We start from the raw sequence: 12,817 nt of genomic DNA, 5'->3' as shown, positions 1-12,817 counted from the left end.
TTTCTTGTGGTGATCTCACATGGTGAGTTGGCCCTTTAAGGGGATTAACTGGAGGGTTAAGTCACTGAAGTGACCTAACAGCTCTGAAGAATGAATGGGAAACTGAGGCAGAGTCAGAGTCTGATGCTGGGTTTGGAGAAACCTGGCTACAGGTGACCAATGCACAATGTTTTGTTTTTTTAGTTTAGAATGATATTATTCAGCTGTGTGTGTGTACGCCTACTTATGCTCCTATCCAATCTTGCCTCATACCTGATTAAGCTGCTGCTTGAAATGAGTGGTAAAATTTCCACTCACTTCAATAGGATCAGTATTGGGCCCTTAAAGCTAAGCCATATTTTAAAGGGCTGGAACTTGTAGCTGAGGTCAGATTTTTTTTTCCTTTTTTTTTTTTTTTTGGTTTGGGGGAAGCTACTGGGTTTGCTTTTGTTTTCACTAATGTTACTGCATTTTTAATATATAGCAAGATATCTAGAGCTTTGGGTAGGTGCTTTTTAATGCACTGTATAAATCTAAATAGAGGACCTCGTAAAGCATGTTGAGAGGTATACTGAAAGACATATGGTGCCATATAGTCCATGATTCAATTTTAAATCCTTTTGAACTGAGGATTTACATTTTTAACTCCACACTTGTAATTTACAGCTTGTTTTGGTTCCTTCAACCTCATATCTGATGATCTTTTTGTTTGCAGTTTCTGCTGCTCTCCTTGGGGTCTCTTACACATTTTTTAAAGAACAAAATTGTGCTTATTGTGTAGTAACTTATTGTTTTACCCCATCTCATCACTTACAATCCTCTCTACAATTCTGTTGTAATAATTCCATTTACATGATTTTTAGGGCTGTCAAGCAATTAAAAAAATTGTGATTAATTGCACAATTAATTGCACTGTTAAACAATAGGATACCATTTATTTAAATATTTTTGGATGTTTTCCACATTTTCAAATATATTTATTTCAAGTGCAACATAGAATACAAAGTGTACAGAGCTCACTTAATATTTTATTACAAATATTTGCACTGTAAAAATGATAAAGAAATAGTATTTTTCAATTCACCTCATACAAGTAGTGTAATGCAATCTCTTCATCATGAGTGAAACTTACAAATATAGTTTTGTTACATAAGTGCACTCAAAAACAAAACAATGTAATACTTTAGAGCACGGGTGGGCAAACTTTTTGGCCCAAGGGCCGCATCCGGGTATGGAAATTGTATGGCAGGCCATGAATGCTCATGAAATTGGGCGTTGGGGTGCTGGAGGGGGTGAGGGCTCTGGAGTGGGGCCAGAAATTGAGAGTTCAGGGTGTGGGAAAGGGCTCTGGACTGGGGCAGGGAGTTGGGGTGTGGCAAGGGGGTGAGGGCTCCAGCTAGGGATGCGAGCTCTGGGCTGGGTCTGAGGATGAGGGGTTTGGGGTGCAGGAGGGTGATCTGGGCTGGGACCAAGGGGCTGAGAGGGCAGGACGGGGATCAGGGCTAGGGCAGGGGGTTGGGGGTCAGGAGTGCAGGCTCCAGGAGGTGCTTACCTCAAGCAGCTCCCGGAAGCAGCGGCATGTCCTCCCTCTGGCTCCTACACGTAGGGGTAGCCAGGGGGCTCCGCATGCTGCCTTGACTGCAGGCTACTAAATTAATTCTCCTTAAGATATCTGACTGGCTGCACCCACTTGATGACAATTTACTGCATGGATAGATGAAATCATCCAGTACTTCCACAATTTTTCTGGCAGCACAGATGTTTTCTATCAACTTTTGTACCACACTTGGTTTTTGTCCAAGAAATCCTTAGCCCAAAGCAGCAGTCACGTGCTCAAGGTTCTCTAGTGTGTCTTTAAGGTTGTTTGCATCCTGGCCAAAAAGGACAAGATCATCCATATAATCCAGGTCAGTAAAAGAAGTCGAACCAAACAGTTACACCAATATTTGCAGAGACATGTTCAAGGAGCCAATGCCGTGTGTGGCAAAACAGGGCTGGGGCCAGGATACATCCCTTCTTCACCCTGGTTCTAGTGAAAAACATGGTGGACCTATGAGTTCTTGTAGTGAGGCAGAGTGGCCTCTCTGGACCCGAGAGTGAGGGCGCTTTACCTTCCCCTTGGTGAGTGGAGCTAAGTCCTCCCTGCCCCCTCTCAGGAAGTACAGGGAAGGACAGGAATTATAAAGGGAATTTTGAAGCTCAGTTGGTGATGGACCAGGGAAGGAGGCAGATGTTGCTGCTAGGAAGCTGAGCCCTCTGTCTGATCTTGGACCAGTAACTGAGCAGACCAGTCCCTAATGACCAAGGCAGCAGAAGGCCTGGGGAGTGACTGGAGGGGACGCAGCCCAACTGTGAAGCGGGAAGATGGAGCCCAGTGCTGAAGGACCAATGCCAGCAGAGTGGGGTAGGAAGTAGCCCAGGGAAACCAGACATTGCTCCAGTTGTGCTGTAGGGACGCAAGGCAGCGAGTTTGTGTTTCACCGTTTACCCAGTGGTGGGACTGCCCATGGCTATTTGGGCCCAGGGCTGAGACCCAGTGGAGTAAATCAGGCAGCATCCCCCTGCTGCCGCCCCACAGCTGGAGCTGGCTGCTTACTAAGCCCTAAGGCCTGTGCCAGACTGTTACCACTGGTCCAGCCAGGAGGCTGATAGCTACAGACTGCTTTACTTGCTCTGCCCCACCCCAAGGCCCAGGACCCAACTCTGCTAACCGCAATGTAGTGCGGCGGCATGGCTTCCCTCTTGGGTTGCCAACTTTCTAACCCCTGAAAACCAAACACCCCTGCCCAGCCCCGGCCCGACCTGTCCCCTCCTCTGTTGCTAGCTCTCCACCCCCACCCTTGCCACTTGCTTCCTCATCCTCCGCGACTCACCTGACACCTGCAGAGCCAGGCTTGGAGCACAGCGGGGTACAGCAGGAGTGGAGTGGGAGCGCTGGAACAAGGGGCTGGGATACAGTGGGGTTGATCCCTGGAGTGAGGGGCTGCAGTGGAGTAATCAGAACACAGTGAGGTGGGGGGTGCAGACAGGTTACCCCTCACCCCCTCCGGATGGCACTGGTACCTACTTTGGAGCCCAGTCCAGGAGACAGCCAGTTCTCCCCATCAGGCTGGGGGGCCAGAAGAACAGCAGCTGCTAAGCAGAGCTGCTCCTCTGGGCTACAGCAGCTGCTGCTCTTTCCACCCCCTGCTGGCAGAAGCCAGCTACTGCAGATAACCTGACTTCCATCGTCCGGGAAGTTGTGCTGACCGGCTGCTGCCAGTTTCCCATTTCAATCAGATGTTCTAGTTGAAAAACAGACACCTGGCATCCCTACTCCCTCTGAACCTGAGAGGGAGTCCCGTTACAGTTCTCCATTGCACCCAGGCCACTGAGTCATTACGTAGATCTTGGATTAACCTCAGAAAGATGTTATGACCACCAGTGCCTCATAGGGCCTTCCACAGGCAGGGCCGGCTCTAAAATTTTTGCCACCCCAAACAAAAAAAATTTTGGCCATCCCTGCTTTTTTTTGTGCCCGCCCCCACTCCGCCCCTTCCCCAAATCCCTGGCCCCGCCTCCTCCCCCGGGTGTGCCACATTTCCCCCCCCCCCCCATTGTTTCCTGCGGCTCCCCCCAGCAACTCCATGCCCTTGCTCACCTCCGCTCCGCCTGCTCCCCTGAACACGCCACCGCTCTGCTTCTCCCCCCTCCCTCTCAGGCAAGGGAGAGGCAGCGCGTTCAGGGGAATCGGGTGGAGCGGAGGCGAGCGAGGGTGGGTGGGGAATGCAGGAAGTAACGGGGGGGGGGGTAGAGGAACCACTCCCCGCCTCAGCTCACCTCTGCTCCACCGCTGCCGCCGAGCACGCTGCCGCTCGGCTTCTCCCTCCCAGGCTTGCAGTGTGAAACAGCTGTTTGGCACGCGGCAAGCCTGGGAGGGAGGGAGGAAGCGGGGAGAAGCGGAAGGGCAGTCGCGCGCTCAGGGGAGCAGGCGGAGGTGGAGCGGAGGCGAGCTGGGGCGGCTGGGGCACATTTCTAGGGATGTCATGGCCGGTGCCGGAATGCCGCCCCTAGAAACGTGCCGCCACAAGCACCTGCTTGTTCTGCTGGTATCTAGAGCCAGCCCTGTCCACAGGGCAGCTCTACTGACAGAATCAAAGGCTGCCTTCAAGTCTACGTATGCTGCTGTCAAAGGGCAATTGAATTATCTGATAGATCTCAGGTAAAAAAATGAAGAGTAAGTATAGCATCCATGGCAGATCACCCAGCAGTGAAGCCCGATTTTTCTGGATGGTTTTTCACAAGGAGATGCTGGAGCTGGGCAAGTAGGTCGTGTTTAAAAACTCTTCCAAGAACAGAAAACAGAATTATTGCCCTTTAGCTGCTGCTCTCAGTGCGTGGAACTTTCCCTTTATAAAGCAGGATGATGATCCCTTCCTTTCACTCTGCTGGTGCCTTCCCAGTAGTCCAAGCCAGACAAAAAGTTGGTGTAATGTTTGCATTATGGTCTCTATGGAGCACCTGAGAAGTTCAGGTTTTATATAGTTGGGTCCAGCAGCATGCCCACTTCAGTTTCTTTATGGCAGAGCAGATCTTTTCCATATCTACGCAGGTTTCAGGGTCACGGATTGCATCTACTGCAAACATGGGCACGGGTCACTTCAGGTTGGCTAAGTGCAGTCTGGTAATATTTTTTTCCCTCTTTGCAATGTTTTTTCTTGGGTAGAGCATGTTTTACCACGCTGTACACTTTACTAAAAATCTCATCTGGATCCTTACCTTCTCCTCTCTGGCCTTCCTAACACACGTGCCCCATTCATATCCATTCAAACACGACTGCTAAGATCACATTGTTGGCCCTTGGTTTGACCATATCACTCATTTTTGAGTCTCTCTACTATCTCCTCTTCCTCCACCACATCAAGCACAAACTTCTGGTCCTTACCTGTAAGGCCCTCCACAACCTACTCCCTCCAAACTTATCTGCTCTTATATTTTACTATGTCATGTCTCACCGCCTTCCCCCCTACCCCTGCCAGTGATGTTAGCCTCCATAACGAGCTTGTTCATTCCTTCCACAAGTACTTTTGTATCTTCATCATTGCTGACCCTTATGCATGGAACCCACAAAGAATATTTACCCCCTTCAGGTAATCCTGGCAATTATAGGCCAGTAAGCCTAACTTCAGTACCTGGCAAACTGGTCAAAACTATAGTAAAGACCAGAATTATCAGACATACAGATGAACAGGATTTGTTGGGGAAGAGTCAACATGGTTATTGTAAAGGGAAATCACACCTTAGCAGTCTACTAGAATTCCTTGAGAGGGTCAACAAGCATGTGGACAAGGGTGATCCAGTGGATATAGTGTACTTTGATTTTCAGAGAACCTCTGACAAGGTCCCTCACCAAAGGCTCTTAAGCAAAGTAAGCTGTCATGGGATAAGAGGGCAAGGTCCTCTTACGGATTGGTAACTGGTTAAAAGATAGGAAACAAAGAGTAGAAATAAATGGTAAGTTTTCAGAATGGAGAAAGGTAAATAGTGGTGTCCCCCAGGAGCTGTACTGGGACCAGTCCTATTCAACTTATTCATAAATGATCTGGAAAAAGGGGTAAACAGTGAGGTGGCAAAATTTGCAGAGGATACAAAACTACTCAAGATAGCTAAGTCCTAAGCAGACTGCGAAGAGTTACAAAGGGATCTCACAAAACTGGGTGACTGGGCAACAAAAGGGCAGATGAAATTCAATGTTGATAAATGCAAAGCAATGCACATTGGAAAACATAATCTCAACTATACATATAAAATGATGTGGTCTAAATTAGTCATTACCACTCAAGAAAGAGATCTTGGAGTCATTGTGGATATTTCTCTGAAAACATCCACTCAATGTGCAGCGGCAGTCAAAAAAGTGAAAGGAATGTTGGGAATCATTAAGAAAGGAACAGATAATAAGACAGAAAATATCATATTAACTCTATATAAATCCATGATACGCCCACATCTTGAATACTACATGCAGATGTGGTTGCCCCATCTCAAAAAAGATATGTTGGAATTGGAAAAGGTACAGAAAAGAGCAACAAAAATGATTAGGCATATGGAACAACTTTTGTATGAGAATAAATGAATAAAACTGACTTTTCAGTTTGGAAAAGAGACAACTAAGGGGGGATATGATAGAGGCCTATAAAATCATGACTGGAGTGGAGAAAGTAAATAAGGAAGTGTTATTTATGCCTTCTCATAACACAAGAACTAGGGGTCACCAATTGAAATTAATATGCAGCAGGTTTAAAACAAATAAAAGGAAGTACTTGTTCACACAAAACATAGTCAACCTGTGGAATGCTTTTCCAGAGGATGTTGTGAAGGCCAAAACTACAACAGGGTTCAAAAATGAACTAGATAAATTCATGGAGGATAGCTATTGGTGAACCTATTAGCTAGGATGGGTAGGGATGGTGTTCCTAGCCTCTGTTTGTCAGAAGCTGGGAATGGGCGACAGTGGATGGATCACTTGATGATTACCTGTTCTGTTCATTGTGTGGCATCATATTGACATCAATATGGTTCATCATGAGCCTTTAGATAACCTGCACAGATCTCTACCTCTAGAACTAAAGGAGTAAATGATAGTAATAGTAGGTTGTGATCCTCTATGTGGACTAGCATTAGAGGGGGATGAAACACACACTTCGCAGCGGATTTTTCACAGATATTTGGTGTCAGCAGAAGAATTTTGGGACTTAGGAATCTTTGGTTCCATTCCAGGTTCTGTAAGGAAATGTGCTCTAGTGGTCACAGACACTTTTGCCTGATACACCAAAGATTGACCCTTTCTCCCCATCCCTCCAAGCTGTCCCAGTCCTGTCTCTCCCTCACCCCTGGCTCCTCGTACCTATCCCATCCTTCCTGCCTACCCAGTCCTAGTCTCTACTCTCCAGGCTCCTCATTTTAGTCCGAATCACCTTGCCCAGCGAGTCCTAGTCTCTCCCGCTCCAGACTCCCCACCTAAGGCCCAGTGTCTCTCCCCACTCCCACTTTCTTAGTGCAGCTAGTCCCAGTTGCCCCCTCCGTTGACCCCTTGTCCCCAGTATCCTTGCCCAGCCAGCCCCAGTTTCCCACCTCCCAGCTCTTCATCCGGTTTCTCTGTATGCCCCCAACCCATCATCTCCATTTTCCTGATAATTCCCCCAACCTCCTTGGCTCCTTGCTCTACTCTCCCTTCTCTCCGGCTTCTTGTTCCAGTCTCTTTGCTGAGCTAGCCTCAGTTGTCTCCTCATACCCCAACTCCTTGTGAGATTTGTCTCTCCTCCCACTGCTCCCAGACTCAGTTTTTCCTCTTTCCCCAGTTCCTCATCTGATCTCAATGTTCCCTTCCTCCTGCCAACTGTCTTTCAGTCACCTGCATTTTCCTCACCAGCTCCCAGTATTCTTGACAAATCATTTCAAGCCTCCTCTGCCCTACCCCCCTGACTTCCAATTTCCATCTCCTTGCCCAATCATTCACAGCCTCCTCTTCCGCACTTTGGCTCCCAGTCCTGTTCTCCATGTCCAACCAGTCCCAGTCCAAACAGGTTCCTTGTCCCAATCTTCTCTTGTTTCATTCCCTGGTCTGGTTCTTGTCCCCTCTGCATTTGAGGCAGATGGTTTCTTTCTCCATGCTTCCTTGGTGCCAGCTGGGGTGTTAATGAGAGCACAGGAGAGTCAGGCTCTCTACACTCAGCTCCAGTGCCTGGTGCCACCCTGGTCCAGAGCAGCCAGAGACTGCCATTTCTAGGAAATTCCCACTTGGCTTCTCAACCCAAGGCTGCAACATGCTCAGTCACTCTGAGGATGGTGCATGTGCATTCTGCTCTATGCTAGGAGCTGTGAGGGGCTGGAGCATAGTCAGTCGCTCTGTACGAAGGGTGCATGCACAGTCCAGTCAGGGGTACTGGAATGGGGGCAGGGGGCCATGGCTCCATCAATTTTTACCCGCCATAAGGGTGAGCAACGGGGTGGGGAGGGGCAAAGAGGAGCGAGTGGGAGGCAGGGTCTTGGGGGTGGGAAGAGGTGGCGCAGGAGTGGGTCCTTGGGGAAGAGGCGGTGCAGCGGCCGGGCCTTGGAGAACGGGGTGGCACAAGGGTGGGGTCTTAGGGAGAATGGGTGGCATGAGGGCAGGGCCATGGGAGGAATGGGTGGCGCGAGGGCAGAAGCTCAGGGAGAAGGGGTGGCACGGGGGCGGGGCCTCGGGGGGAAGGGGCGCTGCGGCGGGGAGGGCACCAGTGGCCCCCCACTTTTAGGGAACTTCTGCCGCTCTTGAGAGCCCAGTTACGGGCGGGAGCTTTGAGAGGATGGAGCATGCTCAGTCACGCCGAGGATGATGCATGCTCAGTCTGGTTAGCACTAGGAGCTATGGCACTACGGCTCACTTAACAAGGATGAAATCTTCAGGAATTTTAGCACTACTTTCGAAGAAGTCTCTACAGATTTTTCCTTGGCTTATAACTTGGCCACATTTTGGTGGATTTTCTCAGGGACTGCACAAGGTACATCCCAGATGCAAAGGCCACCCTTGACTTCCAGCCCCTCACCAAACCTCAAGTCCCTGCTCCCACAAGCGCTGGCTTTCTCCTTGTGCCAGGGGTGCTCGACCTCCACTCCGTCCGAGGCCTCACCCCCACCCACTTCCCCGCCCTGCCTCTTCCCATCTCTGCTCCTCCCCATCCCTGTTTTTTTTCTGTGGGTGCTCTAACCCTGGAGTACCCACGGAGTTGGTGCCTATGCCTTCTCCAATGCATAGGGGTGCTAGGGCTGTTCAAAGGAAAGGTTGCCAGAATTTGTTTTAACATGGCAAAATGTATTTTTCTCTATCCTTGTTGTAAATGGCTCAACTATTGTGGTGGAAACTTTCCTAAAAAATTCAGCTTGAGGAGACACCTGGCATGGAAAATTTCAGTCCAAATAGTTCAGGTATGGAAAAGTAATAAGCAACTGAAAAAAGGTGCTTATAATGGGAAGTATAGCTCAACATTAATAATAGGCAATGCTACCAGCCCTCTCCCCCGCATAATAATGTTTGTGAAATCCTAGCTTGACAAGGATCTATTTTATTATAGAGTGGCAGTGTTCTCCCTCTTTCAAGAGCACTAGATGGACAAAAATATATATAATGGGCCATATCCTGGCACTTAGCCCCATCCTATTTGCATTGCTCCTCCTTACCAGTGGTGGATTAGCCACTGGGCCAACAGGGCCCATGCCCAGGGGCCCAGCCAATTGGGGCACCCTCATGCCCTGACCCACTCCGGTGCTCCTGCCAGGGAGTGGGGTTGAGGTGCAGGGGCTTTCTCCACTCCACTCTTGCTCCAGCCCCTGCACCCTGACCCCATTTCTCTAGCAGGAGCGCTGGGGGGTGGGGGGGAGGAAGTACAGGTGGAAAGGGTGAGGAGGGGCCCCCACTTGCTCTGGCCCAGGGCCCCACAAACCCCTAATCCACCTCTGCTCCATACCTATACTTCAACTGCCTACAGACTTAAATCTGCTGCTCTTTCTTCCTCTTACCACATCCAACACATGGATAAGGTTTCTTTTTTTGTCACTAAGCTGGTACAGTACAAATGACAAACACTTTATGTATTGATTGAATTCCTTTTTGTATGGGGAAGCTCCATCACGAATCTTTTTTATTAAACAAATAATTTTCTGAAAATATGAAAAGATTCCAGTCCTTCCACTATCAAACCTAATATTTTCAACCTCCCACTAACATCTATAGATTTTATTCCTAATATTTTTATTTCCAGAACAACTGGACACATCTACTAGTAAATGACCTCACAGATTCCTTTCATCTGTGAGTCTTCAAACAGACTAGAGCTATAGGCTAATAAGAATCTCAGCAACTCAGTATACCTTTGACTCCCCAGTATTTCCTCACCTGACTCTCTTTATCTCAGGGATTCTACTGAGGTGAAAATAACCTTTCTCCATTTTACTGACTTTTTGGAGAAACACCTTCTGATTGTCCTTGAGTAAATCCAGGATAATAGGATTGTAATCATCATTCTCTCCATATCAGAGACTCTCACCTTGAAGCTGTGGATCTAATCCAGCAGTCTCCATTTTATTATGTTACTGATGGTAACCATAGTAAAGAATTAACTTACTTTGAATGAGTTCATACTCTTCAGCTCTCTTCCTGAGCATAGGTACAGAGGTCATTCGCAGAATTGGGGCCTTAACAGCTGCACAGTTAGTGCAGATGGGGCTTTTTTCCCTGCTATGTGCTGGAAACAGCAAAGGTCTCATAAGACATTCTATCCTTTGAAATGGAGAGGTCTGCACTCGTGTGTCTGAGGGTACTTGAGCAGCCTTGGGAGATCTGTACTTCCCTGCATATGGTGCTGGCTCTCCCAATCAATAAGTCTGGTAGTAAAAGTTAGTTACATGCTGTTTTTGTAGTCTTAGCTTTTTAAATGTATTGATTTAATTATTAGCATTCCCCCCCCCCATGCTAATGGATTTTTAAAGGGAAAATTTCAGCCTCCCCCAAAATGGAAAGAGAATTATCCCCTCTGTTGTGACCTAGAATATGAAATATAACCATCCTTTTACATGTGTATGATATAAGCTATGTTAAAGTTCCCAATGTTAACATGTTTAGTTATATGTAGGTTTTATGTTAGTGATCGGATCCTTAACTGTTGTATATCTGAGTAAAATACAACTCTTGCAGCTCCCAAGTGCTTATCTGTCAGGAGTAATTGCAGAGTGATAATTATTTCTGGACTGGGGACTGCAGTAACTAGCTAATGCTCAAATGGGTTAATTGCAGCATATTTCAGTGGCAGTTTATTGAGTATTTAGGGTTTGCTCCCATTCTCTAACATGCAATCAGAAAAGATTATTAAGTAATGGGAATACGTGTCTGTCTGCACCAACCTGCTTCTTTATAGCAGAACAGCTTGCCACTCCCCTAACTCAGGGGGGCAAGCAGAGGAAAATTTAGCCTAGTGAAAGTTATTGCAGCCTCACGGGTCTGGGAGGGGATGGACTGTGGGCCAAATATCTTGCTCAGGGCTGCAACGACAAAATTAAAGATGACAAATTTTTTACAATATTGCTAATCCCAAAATACAAAAAACATGCTCCAAAAAAGCACAAGACTAACTTAAAAATCATAGGATTTAGAAAAAAATAATATTTTTTTGTTTGACTTCTGGTTTCTGAGCCTTAAACATAATTTTAAAAATGTAAACAGATGTGCACTGGTCATTAAGGTAGAAAGCTTGTCACTGCTTTCAGGGGTGGCAGATTTATATAATTTTTAGTGGTGCCCAGAATGGGTCCAAGTCCTCCCCCCAGTCTCTGGGAGGGAGTTTGGGTGTGGGAGGGGTCAGGTTCTGGGACGCAGTTTGGGTGCAGGGTCTAGGCTGGGGGTTGGGGTGCGGGAGGAGGTGCCAGGGTCGGGCTCTGGGAGGGAGTTAGGGTGTTGAGTCTGAGCTGGGCAGGAGGTTGGGGTGTGGGAAAGGGTGAGGGGTGCAGTGCTTACCTTGGGTGGCTCCCGGAAGTGACCTGCACCCCCCTCTGGCAGCAGCTCCTAGGTGGGGAGCCGGAGGGGTCTCCACATGCCGCTGCCTGCAGGTACCATCCCCGCAGCTCCCATTGGGCACAGCTCAGGACGGAGGCAGCGTGTGGAGACACCCCCCCCGCGGGACATGCCGGCTGCTTCCAGAAATGGAGTGGGTGGGCAGGAAGCTGCCTTAGCCCTGTTGCACTGCCGGTGGTAGTGGCGGCCCTCCCGGGCCCTTTTAAATTGTCTAGGGGCAGCAGGCAGGGCTGGGGGGGAACTTTCTGGGGGAGGCACGTGAGGGTGGCAGGCGGGGCCGGAGGAGAGACCCAGCCCCTAATTTTGGTGGAGCTGGGTCCCCGTGCTCTCATATTGGTGAAGCACGGGCACCACGGGCCTACACAACTCGCCACCCAGACTGCTTTTTCCTAAAGGGGTTCCTGCTTTTTCCACATGTTCACAACTTCCTTAGAGCCACCCACAACTGGGCTTTGAGTGCTCTAGAAAAACCATAGGCATTGATTTCAGAAGACTGAGATGAGCTTAGTGTTGCCAGCTTTCACAAATTTACTGTGAGTCTTGCAATAATTGGGGTTCTTAAAGCTCCAGTTTCTGGAGTCAAGTGGTTATGTGAGAATTTTTTTAAGTTTCTAGCCTTTACAATTGAGACCCAAACATGACAAAATATGACTCAAATGACCCATCAAGGCTCCGAAACCAGAAGGCAAAGAAAAAACAAACAAACAAAAAAATTATTTTTTCCTAAATTGTTGATTTTGTCCAGGAACAATGTCAGTCTAACTGATTCCCCGTTACCCAAGTTATCTCATTTATCCTCTTAAAATATTGAAACACTATTAGCTTTCTTCCCAGTCCTTACTCAGTATTCCACATTTGTTAAATATCAAGCTCAAAGGGCCCAATATTTCTCAAGTTGGGCACTGAAACATTGAGGCACTCAAAATAAATGCAAAAAGAAAAGGAGGACTTGTGGCACCTTAGAGATGAACAAATTTGTTTGAGCATAAGCTACAGATGAAGTGAGCTGTAGCTCACGAAAGCTTATGCTCAAATAAATTTGTTCATCTCTAAGGTGCCACAAGTCCTCCGTTTCTTTTTGCAGATACAGATTAACACAGCTGCTACTCTGAAACCTCTCAGAATAAATGGTTACTTTTGAAAATATTGACCTAACATCTCAATTATAGGTCCTAGACTAACAGCTGTGTTGGAGAAAGAAGCAGTTACCAAATGCTCAATTTTTAATGGTATGTTCTCATAACTACAGGCTTCTTACAT

At 47.7% G+C, this 12,817-nt stretch overlaps 1 long non-coding RNA gene across 1 annotated transcript; it reads right to left on the bottom strand.

Annotated features, from left to right (window-relative positions):
* Positions 1 to 970: 970 nt before the first annotated feature.
* LOC125632656 (uncharacterized) lies at positions 971 to 12,526 on the bottom strand. The gene is made up of 3 exons (XR_007355384.2): positions 11,501 to 12,526; positions 2,853 to 2,962; positions 971 to 2,008 (listed from the first exon to the last, which is right to left on the bottom strand). It is a non-coding gene; the product is annotated as an uncharacterized LOC125632656 (long non-coding RNA).
* Between the last annotated feature and the right edge of the window lie 291 nt (positions 12,527 to 12,817).

This window comes from Caretta caretta, chromosome 2 (genome assembly GCF_965140235.1).
Source record: "Caretta caretta isolate rCarCar2 chromosome 2, rCarCar1.hap1, whole genome shotgun sequence".
In the NCBI taxonomy this organism is placed as follows: Eukaryota; Metazoa; Chordata; order Testudines; family Cheloniidae; genus Caretta; species Caretta caretta.
The sequence above is the reverse complement of the archived record's forward strand: the minus strand, read 5'-3'. Positions and strand labels throughout refer to the sequence as shown.